Here is a 22,381-nt window from a genome sequence, read left to right as displayed (position 1 = left end):
AACAGGAAGAGAAACAGCATTTAGAACTTTCCATCGGCAACCAATCCTTCGAGCAGCGAAAACCCGCTATCCAAATGCTTGGTATGCACCTGGACGAAAAATTCACAGCTAACACTTGTATCAAAGGCGTCGCGAAGACTACCAAAGAAATTCTGCACGTTTTTCGCATAATCAGTGACCCGCTCAGGCACAGTAAACGGACGTGAAATGCGGCAATTCTTCGAAGGTTTTCTCGACGCCAGCATCATGTACTGCCGTATCATCCTCTAAACCGTACCCAGTTGCTCGCGCTCAACCGCTTGCTGAACGAGGCCAGACGCATCGTCACGGGATTTCTGAAGTACACACCTCTTAATGCGCTCAAGAGCTTCAGCAAGCTCAATGACCTGTCAGAGCTCCTTGACATGCACACTCGCACGCAGGAGACGAGGCTCCTTAGCACAAACGCTGGGCAGCACATACTCTTGCTCCTCGGGCACGATGACCACGTATCGCCCATTTTTCCAGCAAGACTTCGCCGTTGGAAATCACGTCACCCACTGAGGGGAACCCACTTCCACTTCATATGGATGCTCATTAGCGAATTCGGCGTCGGCATTACGCCAAAAGGCATGCAAAGGCTACGAGCTTATTGCATTCATCTGAACGTGTAGTGTGCACGGACGCTGCACTTCCTGCAGAGGGCAGCAGTCAAACTTGCTATGCCACTGCTTCGTACGACGAGACAACCGGAAATCAGGACCGATATCACCATACATTGGCATTAGCGCCATTCAGTACCCAGTACCCAGGCCGAGCTAATGGCCATCTTAGACTATTTGGAATCGGTTTTCACAACTTCGTTTCAAACTGATCCCATTCACAGTCACGTGTATACAGACTGTCAAGTTGCCTGTCGGGCATGCGCCAACGTTATAATAAGGGCTCTGTACTGCAGAAGACAAGGCATAACGCATCCTTGGGCCGCGAACGCGGTCAGCATGTCACCATTCATTGAGTCCACGGTCATTGCGGTATCCCTGAAAATGAGAAGGCTCATAGACTAGCGCGTGCTGATCTCTCTACTGCGCTAGCCAGAGTTTCCGATGCTCCATCTCCTTCCTTCGTTACCACATTAGGTAGCAGATCCTATCGCGTACAGTCATTCGATCAAACTACATCGTGCCGCCTACCTCACGCCAGTGGGCAACCCCCTCTCTATATTTGCGCTTCTACCGAAGGTATTTACGCGGCGAGAATCGATCCTGCTGCGGCGGATACAGCCACCATTCTTACGCCTTTCTTGCTGAACCGTTTTTCCCGAGGTGGCACGACGCCCGCTGTGTCCACTTGTTATGGAAATGTCCGCTCAATATATAATCTCGGCTTCGTGCTCTAGACACCATTAAACGGGGACCATGGCCTTCTCCTCTCTGGACCTGTGCCTGCCTTAATCTTTCACCTCATACAGTGCCATCGCGCTCTGGCGGCCAGTCCTTGCACTTATCCGTCGGAGCTAGGTGCCGCTGGTCGCCGATCAGCTCCACAACGTCCACGAGACGCATGCAGCTACCACTTAGCTAACCCCATGAAGTCCGTCGATAAAACGGAAGCAGATTATTTCTTCTATTTTACCACGCCCTCCCTCCTTTTCACCGTAGTGGCTTCGAATGTAGAATAAACGTGGTTTCAATCTATCAGTCGGGTTACGGCGGAGCACCAGAAGGTGTGCAACATATCAGGCTCCCAGGACCGAATTGCCCGTGCCCGGCGTACGTCCCTGGCACGCGCCGCTCCAATTTTCTCCGCAGTCCGCCGCTTGTGCGCTACAGGCCTCATCATCCTACCAACCAGCGGAATGAAGAGGGGGGGGGGGGGGGGGGGGGGGCGCTTGGGGGTACCCTATCCTGCCTAGACTGGACGGTGAAATGGATGCTGCTGAGAGGCCATTTTCCATTTTATGTGTCCTCTCGAACTGAGAAAAAAAAAAAAAAAAAAAAAAAAAAAAAGTGAGAGGGAGTCCGGACCAGCAAAAGCTTTGCCAGCCTTAAAACCAATTAAAAATAACTAAAAAAGAGCAGAAGCTCGAGATAAAAAAAAAAGCACTTTTTAAAAGCGATAGAAGGTATTAAAAAAAATTAAAAAAAAAAACCAGGTCCATGTCGCAAGGTGGTCCACGCTGGTTTAAGAAGAATAAAAGGAAAAACCCAGAAGGTAGCATCAAGACCTGCAAATGAAACAAAACAGGAACCAGAACCAGAAAAGAAGGGAACAGCAGCAAAACAACAGTCATACCAAATGACAAATAACGTACGGAGAGGGAGGCTGACGTACAAAACCCGAAACATAAGAAAAAGGAAGACTGAGGTAGAAAAGTAAACAGGACCGTCCAAAACAAAGAAACAAAAATCGGGTGAACAATAGAGAATTGCAGTCTTTTACGGCATTGTAATCGTTGGTCCACAAATTAAAGAGAAAAAAAAATACTGATTTTAGGAACAGAAGAATCAAGCAAAAGAAAAAAAATTGCCGACACCACAGACAAGAGGTAGGAGATGAGAAAGAATGGCAAAACCTAGACAAAACATTAAGAGAGAAAAAAAAACTATTAAATCTTTTCTGATGCGAAAAGACGTCCGTCACTAAACCAAATTATATTAACCGCAAAATGCACGGGTAAGAGAAACGATGGAGGAAGATGCATAAAAAAAAAAAAAAAAACTACTGCATCACGATACCGGACTCGTGTGACAACCGCAGCAGAAAAGGCAAAATAAGTAAAATGCCACATATCACAGAGGAATAAGAAAAATAAACACGACTCCACTCATTTCATAGCAGTATGCATGCTGCCCATACGGACCTGGCTCTGTAGGCAAGAGTGACTGCAGTCACGGGCACATCCAGAAAAACTAAAAGGCATGCCTTAAGCACTCTGCTCAACACAGGAGCACGGAGCCCTCCCCTGTGCAGAGCGTGGTAGGGGGTCTTCAGGACTCTCCGATGAGACCCTCGCCCCCACCACCGTCAGGCTCAAGCACAGGATCAGCAGGTCGTCCGCTGGTGCTTGTAAAAACCAAGATGGAGAGTTGGCGGCATCGATGGGCACGCCACGACCTGCGCACTACAGTCTAATGGACACGTAGAAACGTGATCCAGTAGGCATAAGTGACCTGCGCACTACAGCCATAGGCGCCCCCATGCAGGCAAGTGGGCGTGTCCGAATCAGACAGGCTGAAAGGAAGAGCAATCTTCCTCCTCTGTACAGAGCGTGGTTGGGGGTCGGCAGAATACTCCGAGGAGTCCCTCATTCCCAGTCTCAAGTACAGGATCTAACGGAAATCCACTGGTGCTTGTAGAGCCAAGGATGGACTGTTGGCAGCAGCAGCGTGCACGCCACAACAGGACACAGGTCAAAAATGCACCCAAGTAATGAGGCAGCCAGAAAAAAAAAAAGAAAAGAGGGAAGAAAAACAATGGATTCAAGAAAAATATTATATATATATATATATATATATATATATATATATATATATACTGGATTAGGACAGAAATAAAGCGAAAAAGAAAACGCAAAGGTAACCTTTCAGAGGAGATACGTAGCAAAATAAACCCTGCGGCACATAATTTAAAGAATGCGAAATAGCAAGCAAATTGTTCACTTAACAGAATGATGTCAGCGACAATAGTCAGGTATAGTGCTGCTTATGTGTTGAACCATTTGAATTAAAATTGCACAAGCGACCGGATTCCGAAGCAACGTCGGGTATTGAGACGTTGTTATATCTGATGAGCAAAAAGACTTCAGGCGAGAAACAAAAGGAGCAGTAAGAGAGCAGTCTTGGAAGTAGTGACTACTTCCTACTACTACTAGGGCGGAATAGAGAACGGCGGATACGCCGACGAGATCAAGGAAGCTCAGCGGGAGGTTTCTCGAGGTAGGCCGGCTTAAGACGGTCCAGCGACACCACCTCTTCGCGACCCCTTAGTAGGATTGTCAGTCTTGGGCGTCTTGTAGAGGACAAGATAGGGCCTATTGTAGGAGGGTGTATGAGGCGCCTTTACAGTGTCTCGCCGGATAAAAACGTGGGTGAAAGACCCTAGGTCAGTAAGCGAAAAATGCGCCGTTCAGAACAGAGGTGGGCATGGGCGCCGCTGCTGAATGCAGTGTTGAAGACGTTGCGTGTTGAACAGCTTGTTGTAAATAGGTAGTTGCGTTCTTTGTTTACTTTCTTCAGATACATATATATATATATATATGTATATATTAAATCCATGTTTTTCCCTCTAAATTACGTTTTTGTTCTCATTTTGGGCGTTTAGCTCCTTTTATTTTATCCTAAAGTGCATTAAGCTCGGCAAAGCTTCGCTGCTCCGGGCTCCCTCTCTCGTTCTATTACATTTTTTTTTGCCATATTCTGAGAGGATTCATAAAAGATAAAAACAGGTGCATTGAAGGCCGTGACAAGGGAGCTGAAGGAACGAACTAGTCTCCGGGCAGCCGGTAGGTACTCCGAAGACGAGTTCGGCTGCTGAGCAGCTCAGTTCGTGACGAAGGACGGAGCGTAGGCCCAGGACCATTGGAAGCGGTCGACCCTGTGCTCCCGGTCCAGGCGCGTAGTGAGAGCAGCCTTGCGCTTACGATGAAACCGTTCGACCATGCTGTTTGCGCAAGGGTGGCACTGCAGTGCTTAGTGTAAACAAATTGTTGACGTAAGTTAAGAGGGTATAATCAAATTGGCCGCCCCCATCCGTTGTAACAATGCTGGGGCAGTCGATGTGGGAAACCCACTTTGATACAGAGTATTTCGCAATAGTTTCCGCAGTGATGTCCGAAATGGACACGGCTTCAGGCCAACGGGTGACGCGGTCAACCATTGTGACAATGTACCGGCACTCGTGAGATGGGGGTGGCGGTCCAACCAAGTCGAAATGTACGGGGTTGAAGCGAGCGCTAGGTGGCAGAAAAGACTGGTTGGAGTTCCCTTGATACTTTGAAAGTTACGCCAATTGAACTTTGCCGCCGTCGCGTTACCTCCTGGCCTCCTCCTCGCCCCTTGCGCGCCCCTTCGCTGAAGGCCGGCTCTCCGCCCAATTTCCTGAGCGACGATTGGTCTCCCTGCCGTTGCCCTTGGAAACCAACGCGCGTCCGGCGTTTTCCTTGTGTTTTTCTTTTTCCTTCGCGCCCTTTTTCTCCTAGGCTCGGCGAGCGAATATTGCGCGCTGTACTTTTATTGCAGTGTGCAAGTTCTATGCCGTGCAGTTGCGCGTACAACTGCAGCAAGCGGCCTGAAGATGGTTATGCGGTATTCATGATACCTCAAGGCAAGCTGACGGCTTGCGCAAGTCAATGGATTCACAAGATTAGTCGAAAGAAGTTTATTCCTAGAAAGAACAGATTTGTTTGCGACGTAAGGCGCCTTTCTCACTCCCCGTAATAACGCGTCACCTGACGCTGCGTTTTCTATTCCTGCTTGTTCCTCAATCCTTTTGCAGCGGCACAACGTTCATTGTATAAAAATAAGGTTGTCCTCTGCAGCATGCTGAATATTCGGCGAGGCTCCATCATTTCACACGCTGTCGACTTCTGTACAGTCAGACATACGGCACTATAACTGCTTCTTGCTGTCAGTGATAACTGGAAAAGTACAGTCTCTCGATTGAATTTGTCGCGATCATGCTAGGATCCCTGGCCTCCTTCACTAAAAATCAAAATTGGGGCCTGTAGACTAGCTAGTCTTTCCAGCTTGTACTTGTAGCGTGCATCGGTTACTCAGGAGCAATGAATGCTGGCCCTGAAAAACTCTGTAGCAAGTAAACCCGAGGTATTGCGGGTGATCTGCACTAGTTAGGTCGTACAGCATTTTTTTTTTTTTTTTCAATTCTTGAATGTGTCCTGCTATGCTTCGACGCATGCGTGGGTTAAAAAATATGCCTTCGTTTTATCAGGGATACGGCCAATGGGCAGGGGGTGTTCACATGATCACACACGCTTCACTTTGACCATGACTACTAGGCGTTGGCAGGTTGCCTTCACTTTGAAGCTGGAGCTCTAAAACCGCGATTCCGCTTATTCATTTACTGCGAGAAAAGTTTTCGCATCGATGTCAAATCAGTCGGAATCATTGCATCAATTTTCTGTATTTACGAAACTTAATCAATCAATAATGTAGTTATGATGTAAAAGTAGGGGAACATTTTGGGAGCAACAATTCTTAGCACTGTAACATATTACTAATTTCAATTGTATGCAAGAAGATTTTTTTGTTCACCTAGCCTGGGTGATTAACTCCTCGCTCTATGTTCTAGCTACATTTCACTGAAGACCAGTTTGAGCCGCCAATATTACACGAACTCGAAAAAAAAAAAAAAAAAAGCTGAGGCCCAACGCAGTTCCATCAATGTTCTCACCGACCTGTCCTAAATAAAGCAAAGGAAGCCTCCTCGACAGAAACATGAACGTCGCGCTGATAGTAGTCAGTTATTTCTGTGGCTTGCTCTTTTCCTACCTCCATTTATGAGAAAACAAGAAAGTATAAGAATTAAAAGTCAATGTATAGTTGTCTCGTCAGATATTATGAGATAATAGAGATATGACTGACAACGTAAGTCAATGAAAATTGAGGTATATGAATGGGTCATGGGACGGCATCAGATTAAATAGTGGTGGTTATGAATAGTGATAGCTAATGATTGTGACTGTTACGGATATTAATAGTAAATGATAGTAATAGGCCCGTATAGTTAGGTGATAGTGTTCTTTGCGGATAGTGAAAGTTATGATAGGTTACTTGACGGCATTAGTAGATATAGTGATAGATTGGATAGCGATAGTTAATGAATTGGCTGTTATATGCTTTCTCATTTCCGAACGTTGAAGACTTATGTGCACCCTGTAATTTTTTTTATTGTTGCGTCCAACGAAATTACGCTCTTTTACATAGCGCATGAGGGCACAGCATGCTTTCCCCAGAACTTAAGTGTGTCGGCAATAGGGCCCACCACTTCTCCCAGTGTACTCTGCTGTCTTTTAACCCCATGCGAAGTCAGTGAGTGGCCGTGTACTCATAAAATTATTTAATTCCTCCATCAGCATCATATCAAGACTGCCGTGGCAAACATGTTCCTTGCCCCGAAGCGGCAAGGAACAGCTCAAAGTTTGCTTTTATACAAAAATAACTAATTAACGCAGATTATTGTGGATCGCAAACTAGCACAGTGCCATTACACTTGGCCTAAGCTTTCCAACGGTATACGGTTCGATGCTGCAGCTAAAATGTAGATTTTAATTGCAATTTACTAAATTCAATATAATTTGGGCCAGAAATTGATCAAAATACATGTACAATTAACCAATAATCCAATCTCATGGTTGATCACGTGACATATACTACGCTTAGACAGATAGTTTGACAGTATCGAGATAGACTGCCCTGCTTTGACCTTCTCTGATCTTGAAGTTCAAAGCACCAGCCTGGATCGTTTTCCGAAGTCTTACCGCGGTGACAGATTTCACGCTTTAAAAAAAACATAAAGTCAGAGGCAGTACTAGATTAGGTGCACAAAGTAAAACACCTTATCATGTGACTTAAAAAGTGTCTGCAGCACAGAACTCGCCTGAATGCTTTGTTTATCAGTATTCCCCATTCAAAAAGTTCTAAGAAGAAACCAATCAATTCATGAACGTTACTTGCGGCATTCTAGATGCTTTTCTCGCAATTTTTCAAAACTTTTTTGCACTCCTGTAGCGCAGACCTGGCCTAAAAGCTCGCGCTTCACTCACTGCTGCGGCCGGCCGGCGGGCGCCAAGGAGAAAAAGCGTGTCGTGCGCAGCGCTCGCCGCCGCCGTGCGAGGAGAATCGAGGAGGAAAGCGCGGCCCGGAGGACAGTGTCGCTACTTTCAAATTATCAAGGGATTTTAGTTGGAGTCTGTGTGCCGGGTCACTTTGGCGGTCTGACAGGCCAGACACAAGCAGGCCCACCGGTGACCATCAGTGGATACAGAAGCTCAGCGCAGCGCGTATTAAACCGTCGTAGAAAATGACTAGGCCCAGAAACTCTTGCAGCTTGCACAGGGTAGTGGGAGCTAAAAAGTCTAGTTTTGACTGCCATGATGAGGGAAGCAGTGGACATATTCCGAACATCAAGATTTGGTGTCCCAGGAACTCGAGCTCAGAAGACTCGAGGATACAGTTCTGGGCGCTGACCATAGGCCAAATGGTTGACATCGGTGAAAGAGTTCACGAAGGTGACGCTTGTGCTCTTGAGGTTTCGAACTCGCTATGAGGATGTCATCGATGTAGGCGAATACAGCCGAAGGTCCACGCGTCATCTTAGAAATACATCGTTCAAATATCTGAGCTGCGTTGCGAAGGCCGAAGGGCATGCGTACATACTCAAACAGGTCGAAAGGTGTGATGGCTGTCTTTTGCATATCTGCAGGCTCAACGGGGATCTGGTAGTAAGCGTTTCAAGGTTCATTTCGCTGAAGATCTTGCATGCTTCCATGTGTGCGGTGAAATCTTAGATGTGTGGGAGGGGATAGCTGCCGTGAACCGTTCGAGCATTGAGTGCCTGGAAGTCTCCGCATGGTCTCCAGTCTCCTGGGTCCATCTTAGGCACCCGGTGTAGTGGTGAGGCCAAAGTGCTGGACGAAGGTCGAATTTCGCCCAGTTGGGAGCATGTGCTCGAATTCCCGTTTAGCAATTGCCAGACTCTCACCGAAGATGCGACGTGGGCGTGCGGCGACGAGTTGACCACAAGTATACAATGTGCTGGGTGGCACTGTGCCTCCGTGGTTAGTTGAAGTTGCAGGGCTTCGCGACATCTCGAAAGTCTTCAAGCACATTAGCGTACGCACGTCGGAATTAGCTTGCGGATGCCAGTGAGACAGCCGATATAATGCCAGTGAAAGACACGTCTCGCTGTCGATGAGGCAATTGCGGAGCATTCTGACGTCTAGGTGGAAATAGGTAAGAAAGTCGCAGCCGAAGATAGGGTGATGAGCGTCGGCAACAATGAAGACCAGTCGGAACGTCCGTCGCAGGCAAATGTCGAGAGTGAGCGACCACAGACCATACGTGGTGATGGAAGAAGAGATCGGCGCCCGGAGAGCAGGTTCAATCGGCAAACATGTGTGGTCAGTCTTGAGACCGACAGTACGCTAACCTCTGCGCCTATGTTGACGAGAAAGCGCGGGCCGGAAATGCGGTCCAGGACTAAGAAAAGGCGGTAAATTTGGTCAAAAAGCGAGGTCACATGCCGCCATCACTGATCTCGCATCGCGTTTCCTGACCAATTGCATTAGAAGTGCGCCGGTAAGCACAAGCTGGAAAGTACGGTGATACCAGCGAACAGTGAGGTCGGAGATTTGCCCGAGCGGGTGCCAAGCGAGGAAGGAGAACGGCGGTGACCACCTGGGGAGGAACCACGATGGCCTTGTGAGGACGTCCGAAGGTATTGAACCGAAACGGCGTGCTGCGCAGTCCCTGCCTCTTGTCAGGGAGATGGCGGAGGACTGAGTTGTAGAAGTGAGGGCGGCGACCTAACGAGATATCGCGTCGTGAAGTCGATCAGCTAACTGTGCGAGATTGCCGAAAGACACTTACTCTGCAACAGCCAAGATGAGGCCGATGGGCTGCCGCAAACGCTGTAGGTAGCGCGCCTTCTACAGCGCAGCGTTAAAATAGACCGCGCTTTCTTCCAGGAGCTACCGCGTGCTATAGTGAGCAGCTGGGATGGGCGACGGTCTCTGAGCACTTCGCCGATGAGCAGGAACTGAAGGCGCGCGTCTCGAATACCATGGTGCGGTCCAGAATGCTCTGCTCGACATGGCAGCTACTATGGGGCATGACACACTAGTCCAGAGATGACGTCCGCGACCGCATCAGCCACCTCTGAGGAGAGGTTTGAAAGTTGGTGCTCGTACCGAGAAGTCTCTGAGGTGACGCGGTGAAGGTGGAAGATGGCTTCCACCTGGGGGAATCACATATGAGTGTTCTTGCGCCCGAACGATTTAAGTTGAAGCTGAATGGCCGCAACGTCCTGTGGGTGCGAGGTAGTGCCAGGTGGAAGGTCGCCTGAAGAGGCAGGGTTACCGGGGTCGGTAATTTCTAAGCCCGGATCATCACTGTCAGTCTTCACAGGGTTACATGCGGAGCACCAGAAAAAGATGTTGAACGTATCAGCCTCCCGGAATTGATGTGCGCGTGCCCGGCTTGCGCCCCGAACACACACCGCTCGACTTTATTTTCTTTTTATTCACATTCCTCTGCGTGGGTGATACAAGGTCATTCAGACCTCGTGAAATGGCCGAAAATATGGTCACATTAGTCTAGCGTGGTGATGGGATCGGCGACAGTTGGCAGCTGCGTGTGGTTTTTTGCGCACATGTCTAGGCAGCTCTGTGTATCAAGTTGAACTGGAGGCACGAATCCGTGCTACATTTGTGTCTACTGTATAGATTGGAGAATACGAGTATCTCAGTGAAGACAGAGCGTTGGCAGGTGCACAGTCTGAGCGTATAGGGCCAGCGCCAATGGCTGAATAAAGGAAGCAGGGCGAGCAGACTTCCTATTTTAATGCAATCGCTTTCTCAAGATGTGATGTAATTAAGGGTCCCCTAATTTGTAAAGCGCTTTATCTCTTTTCCGCTCTCTGCAGAAGGAGCTCACGATTCGGCTGAAGAGAGTTCAATCCCCAGCAACCGAACTCGATCGGCGATCCTGAGCAGCAGATCTGGATCTGCGAAGGGGAAGAAGGAAACGGTGCTGGTCCATGACCAGTGAACAACGACGAGGACTCGTTTTTTTTTTTTTTTTTTACCTTCAGCGCTATGTCCTCATTTTTCCTTCACTGGAAAGGAAACTTGTGCAACTAGTTGCATTTGTAAATAAAGAGCACATGTGTGGTTTTATTTTTCATCCCGGATTCAAGGAGAAGGCAAACGCAGCGAGGTTGGGGCAGGAATCCAGGCGAGTGTACGCAATCGGTAAGCATGAGACCATATACACCGTGGCCTAACCTCTCACAGAACAAACAGGGTTATTTGGTGGTTCACGAGAGTGGCTATTTGTGTACCGCACCGGGTATAAGCCTGTTGAGGACGATGGCATACTTCAAGCTATTAATACGAAGCATGAGAGTCTAATTGGGCAGAAATTCCGGGATTCGAAAAGTTTTCCTAACTGATGACGCCCGACGAGGGCGATATTGCAGAGAGTTAATTGGTCGCCAGGGTAGGTGATGTCATGAGACCACGTACATGCTCGAGTTTTCAAGTGGGCTAGAACTAGGCAGATGTGCTGGTCACCTGGCCTGGCCGAGAGCGTCGGGGGTAGATTGAATTCACAGCCGCCTAAAAATTAACACGAAAGGAGCACATCTGGCTGCAGGGCAAACATATAGCAAGGAAATGGTGTTGCAAGCCTATCGAAGACAATTTTTCACGTACCTGGCGCCCTTCGGCATAAGTGACCTAGACGTATAAAAGCAGGTGGGGGCCACGTGTCAAGAAAATTGTGTCATGAGGTTGGCCAGAGCAAGGTATAGCTTGTGTGCCGGCCGAAGTGTAAGGCAGGCTTCTAGTAAATTACCTACCGTCGCCTCCTATAGCAGTAGTAGGAGAGAAAGGGCAGCTCAGGACTTCAGGAGAATCAAGCGTCCCTATAATTTTTTTCTGAAGTTGATTTAGTTTAAATGGCTTATTCTAGAAAACCTAAAATGGTTGCATAGAACAAGCCATTCAAACTGGGCTTTTGCGTTGAGTAAAGATATCTGTTAAAATAGATAGCTCTACTCAACTCAAAAGTCCAGTTTCATGTGTCGGGTATTTGACCTTCTGATAACCTCAAGGTCAAACATTTCAAAGTCAAACCAGAGGAACTCTGGCCGAAATTGAGGAGGCTTGAGCTTCGCCTTAAGAGTAGAGCGAGGGCGCTGATTGCCCGACTTCTAATGCCTGTGACCATCTATCTGCCTCTTAACGAGCGTTTTCCACCTTACTAAGTCTCCTTGGTAGTCAAGCACCACCAAACAAAGCCCCCAGACTATAACACTTATCTTGTACAATGCCAGGCGACGTTGCCGCATTAGTATACCAGCCACATATGTTCCATCAGAGGCGTTCAGACTGAGTGACACAGACACGATATTTCTCGTCTATACCACGATGATTTCATTCCACAGTCACCAATCCCTACTCACTAACCAATGAATGAATGAATCAATCGCATTATCAGTCATCCTTATTCAATCAACTTACCCCGCCGGGGTGGCACAGTGGTTACGGCGCTCGACTACTGTTCCCAAGGACGCGGGATCGAATCCCGGCCTCGGCGGCCGCTTTTCGATGGAGGCGAAAAGCAAGGCGTCCGTGTGCTGTGCGATGTCAGTGCACGTTAAAGAACCCCAGTTGGTCGAAATTTCCGGAGTCCTCCACTACGGCTTCTCTCATAGCCTGAGTTGCTTTGGGACGTTAAACCCCACAAACCAAACCAAACCTATTCAATCAACCAACGCTACGATATCATATTTACTCCACAAGGCATCCATAATTTCTCTGGCGCGTTTTCCGACTCTTGAAGTTTATGCGCAGTTCACGCTAAAACGCTGTGGTGCCATGTACGTCGGCAGACACATAAAGTTGGAGTTAGGTGGCCTCCGCATCGGCGCCACCTAAACGTTTTTCCCGGCACGGTTTTCACTTGACCTTGAAAGGTCCATCGGCAACCGTTTTACGGTGACGTTTTTTCGGCATATATTAGCATTACGCTTCGTGTAAAACCTCTCGGTGGGTTCTATGGGGCTGCGGCGCCGCTGCCAGAGCCAAACGCCACGCCGCTATCTCCGGTCACACCCGTGGCCCCGAAAACGGACTCAGGGTGGCACTGTCAGCGGGTCAAGCTGTTTATTGGGATTTCCCAATGTATTCTCGCTTCCTCGGTATAGTGGTAGCACCGATTCACTCCAATGTCTCTGCGTCGTCTCCAGGAGAGTCTCAGGGGGTTCTGAGATCCCCCATCATTATTTAAGAGGGGTCTGAGACCCCATGTGCTCAAATATATAAGGACTGCATGAGTACGCAGCAGGCTGCTATTTTTTTTTTATTTTTGTCAGTGGTTTCCAAATCATTCATACTGAAATTTCGGTATGAATGTTAATAAGAACCATTAACATATTTTCTAAAAGCCATGACAGAGAAATATATAATCTCTCCTCTTTGTACAAAATGATGTGCGAAGCAGGCCACCAGCCGCTTTCTTTCTGTCTCTCTCTCTGCCTCTTTATTTCTCTTTCCACCCGCACTCGAATCACTAGAGACCCCCCTCCGACGAAGCCAGACTTAAGTTTAAGCAAAGGAAACACGCAAAAAAAAAGGACACGGACGAGAAGTGCTCAAGGACGGGCGCATACTCACGACCGACTGTTCAGAAAAAAACATATATATATATATATATATATATATATATATATATATATATATATATATATATATATATATATATATATATATATATATTCATGCCATTTTGTACACAGCACGTGCCAGGAACTTTTATTTCTATACTGTTTGATAGAGAAATTACGTACGCACGTATCACCAGAATATTCAATGAAAACAGCCTCTGTCAACTCACGTGTCGTGAGGTCACGTCTGGCCCTCAAGATTTTAGTTCTACAGCAAGCAAAGGCAGGCATGGATTATCAAGCGTAGCCGAAGAGCATGCCCCGCAATGTAAGGGCAAATTGGACCCTTTTCTGTTATTCACTGAAAGCTGATGCTCTCCCAGTCGTTCATTTATATACCAGCCCGTCACGCGGTGGGTTTAACCTTTACCTACGATATACATGACCGTAATAGATTACAGTATACATATATTAACCTCACCTTAACACTAGTTCACACGTGTTGGATGTACTCGCCTTGAGGGCGGAAAGACCTGTTATCGTTTGAACCTGCACATTCTATGGCGGTAAAACACGTCATTGTTTTGTTATGTCTGAAGAAAGCCTTGCAGAAGTCATGTGTTCACCTGGTGAATGACAGCCTCACCAATCAGGTTACCAGGTATCAGAAAGCTGGTTTCCCCATGTCAATCATAGTTGCTGCAGCAGAGAAGCTTCTAGAAAAGTTGAAAGTTGGAACACCTCCCGAAGGTGGCGACCAACCAAAGAGCAGACTGGCGGTTGTACCCTATATTCATACGGTGTCCCACAACCTAAACAATGTTGCCAATCGCTACGGTGTGCCACCGCGCAAGTTGGCGTCGTTCTGTCCATGAATCGTCTCCGGGGAAAGGTGCGCGCGAGAATGCACGAAACATCACGTCACTCGATATGCAGGTATTCAGCTGAGGTCGTATATGAAATCCTCCAGACATGTGGAAAAGTATACTTATAGGCCAAATGGGCCGGTGTATAAATGAACGACTGGGGGAGCATCAGCTTTCAATGAATAACGGGAAAGCGTCCAATTTTATAGACTGCGGCGCATGCTCTTCGGCTACGCCTGATAAACCATGCCGGTCATTGCTGACTAGAACCAAAATCTTTAGCGCAGTCGTGACTAGACGGCACGTGATGGCAGAGGCTTTCTTCATTCAAAAGTCTGGTGATAAGTGCGTAAGTGATATGTCTTTATCAAAGACTATAAAAATTAAAGAAAGCTTCTTGCACGCACACTGTAGATAATGGCATGAAACTATAAATATGTATATCACAGGCTGCCACAAAGTTGGGAGGACCTGCTGACTCGGGTTGCTCATCTGAGGTGGGATAGAAAATAACCTTCCATGGCTCTTGGATGTCGAGTCAGTAATGACACTCCTAGGCATTCCCGGCACGTTCGAACGGCTTAGTTAGAACACGGCATTATATTTATGTCGGGAGGCCGGTTACGACTGGTATTTGGATAGTGGAGTATCTGAGGACTGTATAATAACGTCACAGGATCGCGTGGTCACTTTGTATAAATAGGTTGCACAACCTCTGGCTCGCCGGTCTTGGATCAGGGGCCCAGGAAGGGGGATCGTGATGTCCCGCCATGGACACGTCGTGTTCCAACACTGCACATGTTTTAAGGCTAATAAAGCCTTTTATGGCACATGACTCCCCGGGTTGTCCGTTCGCGAGAAATACCACACTTTGTGATATTCCACGGGATACCGCAAGATTGTGGCGTCATCGGCCGTGACAAGACGTGACGTCATGACCGGATGTGACATCATATTGACGTCACGTATGGTCATGACCGATGACATCAACTCGCGATTCACGAATATAGGAAGCTGACATGCAGGGCTTCCGATCCAGGCGACCATGCTGCGTCTTTCATTTGGTGCTTCCTCAAATGGCGCACCACTTAGCCGATGATGTGCCTGGCCAAAGCCGCCCAGTAATTCAGCCGGACGCCAAACTTCTTCGGCGAACGCCTCCTTCACAAACTCTGGATACTTCTCTGCAAAGCACCAGTGCACTAGAGGCGAGCCGTGCCAAAGGGAGAGAAGCGACGTGTTTCAACATGAGCTGAGCGTCCAGACAGCACGGCGCGCCGTGGCCCTGACGGTGAACCCCTTCTCGCCCCGCGGCATATTTGAAGCGAGAGCGCAGCAAGCTCTCCCATTGGCCCTGCGAAAGTGCTGCCTTCGGATTGGACCATTTGAGCGTCAACGGTTTCTCGGTTACGGAGAGTCAAGTGCTTCCGTTCGAGACTCCGAGTGTGAGTTCGTCACTAGCGTCCATCGGGAGCAGTTCGCCCCCTGACAGTGCGGACGCGGCGGAATCTCCCCGGCCGTCGCTGCGCGAGAACAGTCGCGTATGGCTATGTTAGCTTTCGGCCCCAGAGCCGAAATCCTTGTTTAAATACCTGTAAATAGTGTATAAAGCCTTTTCTTCATCTCACCAACGCCGACTTGGATTCATCGCTACTGCCCAGGGAGCTGACAGCCCTCGTTCACGAAACGGGTGACGAGCGCTGCGTTACCAACTCCTTGGCACAACCCTGTTGACGGTGGGCTACTGTGTGATAACCCCACCGGCACAACATTGGTGGCAGCGGTGGGATCGACCGGCGTCAGGCACCTCGGCGCGGTGAGTACCTGAAGTTTCCCTCAAACGCCAGACTTCTCTAACACACAGGGTAGCTTAGAGAAAGGCTGAGCGTAGCATTGTGTTAACCTTGCGTGTTTCAAGCCTACAGGAAGTGTTTTGAAAACCAGGGGATGTTGAGAAGGGAATTAGTGTGAGAAAGGCTTGCGCATCTCTTGCTAGGAGCGAGATAGCGAACGGATAGTACACTATTCTAAAAAGGCAAACAACAAGAGGCCGGTAAAAGATGGAGAGTTACAAGGTCAAAGAACTTCTCCAAATTTGTGAGGAGTTGGGCATCGATTTGGGCTCAACAACAAGGAAAAATGATATTCTTGAGATCATGCAGGCAGAGGAAGTGACGGTTGAGGAAGCCGCAGAGGCCTGGGATGATATTCAAGAGAGAAAAGGGAAGGAGGAAGCCAAAAGGCTAGAACTCCAAAAGCGCGAGGAGCGTGAAAAGCTAGAACGCCAAAGGCGCGATGAGCGTGAAAAGCTAGAACGCCATAAGCAGGAGAAAGAACGTCGCGAGAAAAAGCAGAAGGAACGTCGCGAGAAAGAGGAACGTGAACGTAGAGAACATCACGAGAAAGTGGAACGTGAACGTAGAGAACGTCACGAGAAAGAGATGCGTGAATGCAGGGAACGTCACGAGAAGGAGATGCGTGAACGTAGGGAACGTTTCGAGAAAGAGGACGCCCGCGTAAGGCAACTGATGCAGCTGGAGATTTCAGCACATGGAATGAGCGTGGGAAAGATTAAAGCTTTTAATGCCATTCATTGTAACGGTTCAATACCGCGAGACTGTCCACCACCGTTCCTCATCGCCGAGGATATGGCAGTGTATTTGGCAGACTCCGAGAATGTCTGCAGAAGTAAACGTTTCGAGCGAGATAGTTGGGCGCAGAAGTTGGTAGCTCTTCTCTCCGCTGAAGCGTCGGAAGAAATCAAGCGATTGATTGGCGACCGCTTGAAAAATTACGATGAACTAAAAGAGTCATTGCTGATACGATATCAGATAACGCCTCATGATCTTCGAAAAAGATATGAGAGCGAGAAACATTGTTACAAGTCGTACTCTGATTTGGCCTATCAGTTGAAAGCCACTGTAAGCGAATGGCTAAACAGTGCGGAAGTTCCGGAGCAAATCGAACTTGCACCGGAGTGTGAGAAACAGCTTGGGGAAGCGGCCGAGCAACGCGACCGCAGCAGCGAGCCGATCGAGCCTCGAGCAGAAGTATCTGGGGTTACCTTGGTCGAGCCACTGGCAGCTGAGACGGTTAGAGCCGACTCCATCGGCGAGAAATCCGCAGTGACACCGTCCTGCACGCCGCCTCACGTAGCTGTAAGCAATCCGATTGCACCAATCGAGAGTGGGGAATTGGCAGTAAATCAACCGCCTGACAACTCAGAAGCAGCAGTTGTACAGCGTGGCGGAGATGTAGTCAGGCTAGGAGACGACAAATTGGCAATTTCCGAAGTCAGAGTCGACGTAGATCATGACACACAGAAAAACGAAGTTGTGCTCATGGAAACTGCGCAGCCCACGAGTGTTGAACAGCTATGGCAGACCCATGACGCGGACGCTGTCGAAAATCACACCTGTGAAGTCCACAGCGAGCGACTAGATAGGAGCCACGAATCTTCCTGTCCTGACGTGCTCAATTGTGTTGGCGAAAACAACCCTAGTGCAAACATGGACCTCATGCGATCCGAAGCGCCCCAGCTGTCGGACGACCTTGATCGTGCGCCGGTTAGCGCTGAGCGATGCGGCACACCGGCGGATCAGAGTAACTTGAGTGGCGAGCCTGCAGAGGATATGCCTAGCTCGGGGGCTGGCGTGAGCGAGCCTTGTCCTTGTTCGGACGCGACTGGCAGTGAGTCATGGGCTGCTGGCCGCGATGCAGGCGCGGCGCCGCACTCCGAGGATGTTGGCGCCATACTAGCTCCGGTTACCGGCAGCTTGAAAGAGCTGGCACCATAAGAAAGAAAGCAAACATTCAAGTGCAGCCGCCGAAACGAGCGGAAAGGCAGGTGCATGAAAGAATGCTGTCACCGAAAGGTGAGAAAACGCAAACGATCGCGAAATGAAAAGAAGCGGCGATCTCAGCGGCACAAATGCACCCGTGCTGAGAAAATGCGCGATTGGTGCGCAAAGCGTAAGGAACGAGACAGATCGTTCAACAAAGCGAGCAAATTGTGCACGTCAGTTCTTTCACACCCAAAGTGGAAAGAAAGGTCTCGTAGAGAAATGGACAGCCGAGGCTGTAGCGGAGGGAGGAGAGCCAAACCGCCCGAATACTGCTACGCATTCTGCCGCTTGCGGAAGAGAGCAACAGAGTGCGAACTCGGATGCTTTGAGTCATGCATTCGAGACATAGCTACCTTCGACGAGCGTTTCGTCGCTAACGGTAATGCTCAAGGCAGATCGGGAAAAATTGAATGACCTCCTTGCTTCCTCAGGTACGGTCTACGGTCCAAGTGATTTCAAGGAGGCTCTTTTCCATTACTGATTATTACTTTCCCTGCTATTTAATGTACCATTAATGTGCAAGATTGTTGTTTGAACCTTGTACACTGCATCCTATACACTTGTCTCTTGTTGTAGTGGGAGCAAAAAGGGGACAACAATTTATATAGCTAATTGAATTTGAAATTTTGCCTGTCTGGTGTCTGACGGGTGACCGAGGGTACTTGCTTGTGTTGGGTGTTGCCTGTTGTCGGTCGGTTTTGCAAGCTGCAGAAAAGTCTACCGTGACCAGTGGCGAGTGCCAAGGGCATCGGAGCGACCCGAGCGAAGTTGATCGACGTGGCCCGGCAACAAGGCTGTCGGCAGAGATCCTGACCTGGCGAGTGGAACCCGAGGAACGTGAGGCTACCTGGCGCCCGGACACTGGACGTGAGCTTGGAGAACCTGGCGAACGAGCGCGCCCGGCATCCGAGCCACATGCGAGCAGCTCGTCTTCCCGGCGCATTGTCTGATGGCGGGGGTGCTGTTGTGCCTGGCCAAAGCCGCCCAGAAATTCAGCCGGACGCCAAACTTCTTCGGCGAACGCCTCCTTCACAAACTCTGGATACTTCTCTGCAAAGCACCAATGCACTAGAGGCGAGCCGTGCCAAAGGGAGAGAAGCGACGTGTTTCAACATGAGCTGAGCGTCCAGACAGCACGGCGCGCCGTGGCCCTGACGGTGAACCCCTTCTCGCCCCGCGGCATATTTGAAGCGAGAGCGCAGCAAGCTCTCCCATTGGCCCTGCGAAAGTGCTGCCGTCGTATTGGACAATTTTGAGCGTCAACGATTCTCGGCGACGGAGTCTCAAGTGCTTCCGTTCGAGACTCCGAGTGTGAGTTCGTCACCACTAGCGTCCATCGGGAGCAGTTCGCCCCCTGACAGTGCGGACGCGGCGGAATCTCCCCGGCCGTCGCTGCGCGAGAACAGTCGCGTATGGCTATGTTAGCTTTCGGCCCCAGAGCCGAAATCCTTGTTTAAATACCTGTAAATAGTGTATAAAGCCTTTTCTTCATCTCACCAACGCCGACTTGGATTCATCGCTGCCGCCCAGGGAGCTGACAGCCCTCGTTCACGAAACGGGTGACGAGCGCTGCGTTACCAACTCCTTGGCACAACCCTGTTGACGGTGGGCTACTATGTGATAACCCCACCGGCACAACACCGAAGAAAATCGTGCTTCAGTGGGAATCAAACACCTTCCCCTCCGATCACCAGCCGAACATATTGTGAGAAAGTAATCTAAGTTCTCCGTGTCTAGATTTATGCCAACGCGGTTGCCATGGAAACCGCCGCCGACGATGTCATGGCGCATCCTAGCAACAACGTGACGTAATAGGAGAAGACGGCGGCGCGGTGAGTCATGGAAAGAGAGTGGTGGCATCATGGGAAGAAACCTATAAGGTCGTGCGCGTCGAATTCACTTGAGGCGATTCCTGATTGTGTAGATGTCATGTGGTAAGAGCGATGCCGTATGTCCAATCCCACACTTGAATGAGCACTGCAATTGACGCGCGCTAAGGACCGCCAAGGAGAAAAGCTAGTGTGCGACCTTGCGTGCGTCCGTCCGTGCGTTCGCGGAAAGGGTCACATACATGAATAATTAAACGTGATAAACCTTAATGTCTGACTTTGTCGAATCATTTTACAGGGGCTAAAGAGTCAGTAAGCAGTCATCCACAGTTCAGTAAATATAACGCGCAAAAGACTCAAAAACCACCGCACGAAAAACCTTTCACCTCTCTTCACTTTAGCAGTCTAAAGTGCCCCCTGCAATTTTTTCATCCCGGAAATGGGCCGAAGTTACGCAGCCAGCATAGCGGTTATTTCTAAACTTTCTTGGTTCGGGTGAACGCGCGGCCTCTGCGCTCGTACAACTGAACGTCTTGCGCATGGACGATCTATCGTATGTGAACTAACACTGTTATTTCGTCTCTAGGTGCTCTTGTTTTTTATGACCTTCGCATCAGCGGTGAGGTCTGGCGCCACAACAACATATGTGTGAAGTGGGGGCAGCCCATCACTGAAGTCGCTCTGTTTTGTGGAGTTCCTTCCGCCGGCTGTGCCGGCGAATTGCGTTGCTGGTCCACGCGGTGAAAAGCTGACTCCTAAATCGTCTTTTTCGTGCGGAACTTGCTGTCGAAAGATGGCCCCAAGCGCTTACAATTGTGTCTTGGAAGCTGCGCGTAGCGGGGAGATAAGCTCCAGCTAAGATGCAGATGCTTCAGCTCAGGGAGCGTACGCTGACAGGAAACATACGCAAGTCTCTGTTCATACATTTACAGAAAAAAAAAAAAAAACATTGTAGGAAAGAAACATATGTGCTGCTATTGTTGAATTTAGTGGAGTGCGCGACATAATATCTATTTTTGTGGACATCTAAGCCCATGCGTATGATCCATAATAAGCCTCAAGTTGATGAGATGACGAATTGTGATCGGCTTCTGTTTTGATTGCAGTGAAAACAACTACACTGGCTAAGCGGAAGTGCCTAACACAAATAATTAAGCGAAAAGCTGCTTTCGCGGCGGCATTCCCGCTACAGTTTAACGCCGTTCACGAGTTTGTATACGTGTTTGGCAAGGCACCGCTCATCCAACGGTCTGCGGACACGGCCTATGGGACTAGACGGTGTACTTTAATATTGCAGTACTACAGAGCATAGCTAAGTTACGTTCATCTGACGACGATGTTGCGTGTCCTTCACATTCTGCCTAACATACGCCTCACTTTTCCGTTGCCAGCGATTTTTCGTGCTCACAAGCACACACATTATTTATATCGGGCGAGAATAGCGGTATCACTGAGATGCGCCTTGCAGTCTACATTGTCCGCAATGCATTGCAAGATGGTTTCAGGGTGACCTGTTTTCGACACCTTTAGCATGTTCATATAGTCTATCGTTGATGCAGCGTCCGTCTTGCCGATGTAAAAATGGCCACATGACGTCGGGATCTTATAAACAACCCCAACGCATCAGTCGACAACCTTCTTGTACTTCTTGTGGCAGCTTTTTTTCTTGCTTCCATCGTCGTTCTCTCGTTTGCACAATCCACTCTATTTATTCTTCGCCGAAAGAAACAACCTAACGCCCGCTTTGATCACACGATTAGCTTCGTTAGTAATGTTCATTACGGGATGTCTTCAATAGATATTTCCACAAATTGCAGCGCCGTGCCATCCCCTGTCGGATCCAGGCAAAGCATGATGGGAGACGATCGCCTCCCGCTTCCTCGCATCTTCAGCGCGCTCACATCTCTCGTTTCTCCGTCCGCCACCGTTCGGCTGCTTCTCCGACTCTGCCGGTCTACGTGTTAACCTTTCTATCTCTCGACGACATCGCCACGCTGCTTCACGCTGTTTTCTGGTGAGACATATATTGCATGAAATGTGCGAATGCACAGCCAACTCGGTACTGGCAACAATGGGCCGGCGCAATGAATCTGGTTAGAGAGTGTTTTCTTCTATTCCTGCTTGCTTTCCTCAAAACAGTCTGCAGGAGCATAGCCTCCTTTATACTCTATGCCTGTCAACGCGCCGCGCGAACAAGAGAGCGGCGCCGTCGAGTAAAGTTGCGCGGTCCCCTCGCTGAGGGCGCCGCTGACGTAGGGGTCGAGGCGCACGGGTCGCACGGGTACGAATGTCGGCGCGGGGCGGGAGCGCTGTTATTCGCTAGCGAGATAACTGTTCCTAAGCATGAGTCGTGCATATTCAGCATATTTACTTGTAAGGCCGACATCCACTAAGCATAACAAGTGATCATGATACTTGTTAGGCAATAACACCCAACGCTATATGACATTTTATG

General features: G+C 49.0%; 1 pseudogene; it reads left to right on the top strand.

Annotated features, from left to right (window-relative positions):
* The first annotated feature begins 207 nt into the window (after nt 1-207).
* LOC146205995 (uncharacterized) overlaps nt 208-22,381 on the top strand; it is a 60,920-nt pseudogene continuing 38,746 nt past the window's right edge.

The sequence above is a fragment of the Amblyomma maculatum genome, chromosome 1 (assembly GCF_055883805.1).
Source record: "Amblyomma maculatum isolate TAMU_Amacu chromosome 1, ASM5588380v1, whole genome shotgun sequence".
NCBI classification, from domain to species: Eukaryota; Metazoa; Arthropoda; class Arachnida; order Ixodida; family Ixodidae; genus Amblyomma; species Amblyomma maculatum.
The sequence above is the reverse complement of the archived record's forward strand: the minus strand, read 5'-3'. Positions and strand labels throughout refer to the sequence as shown.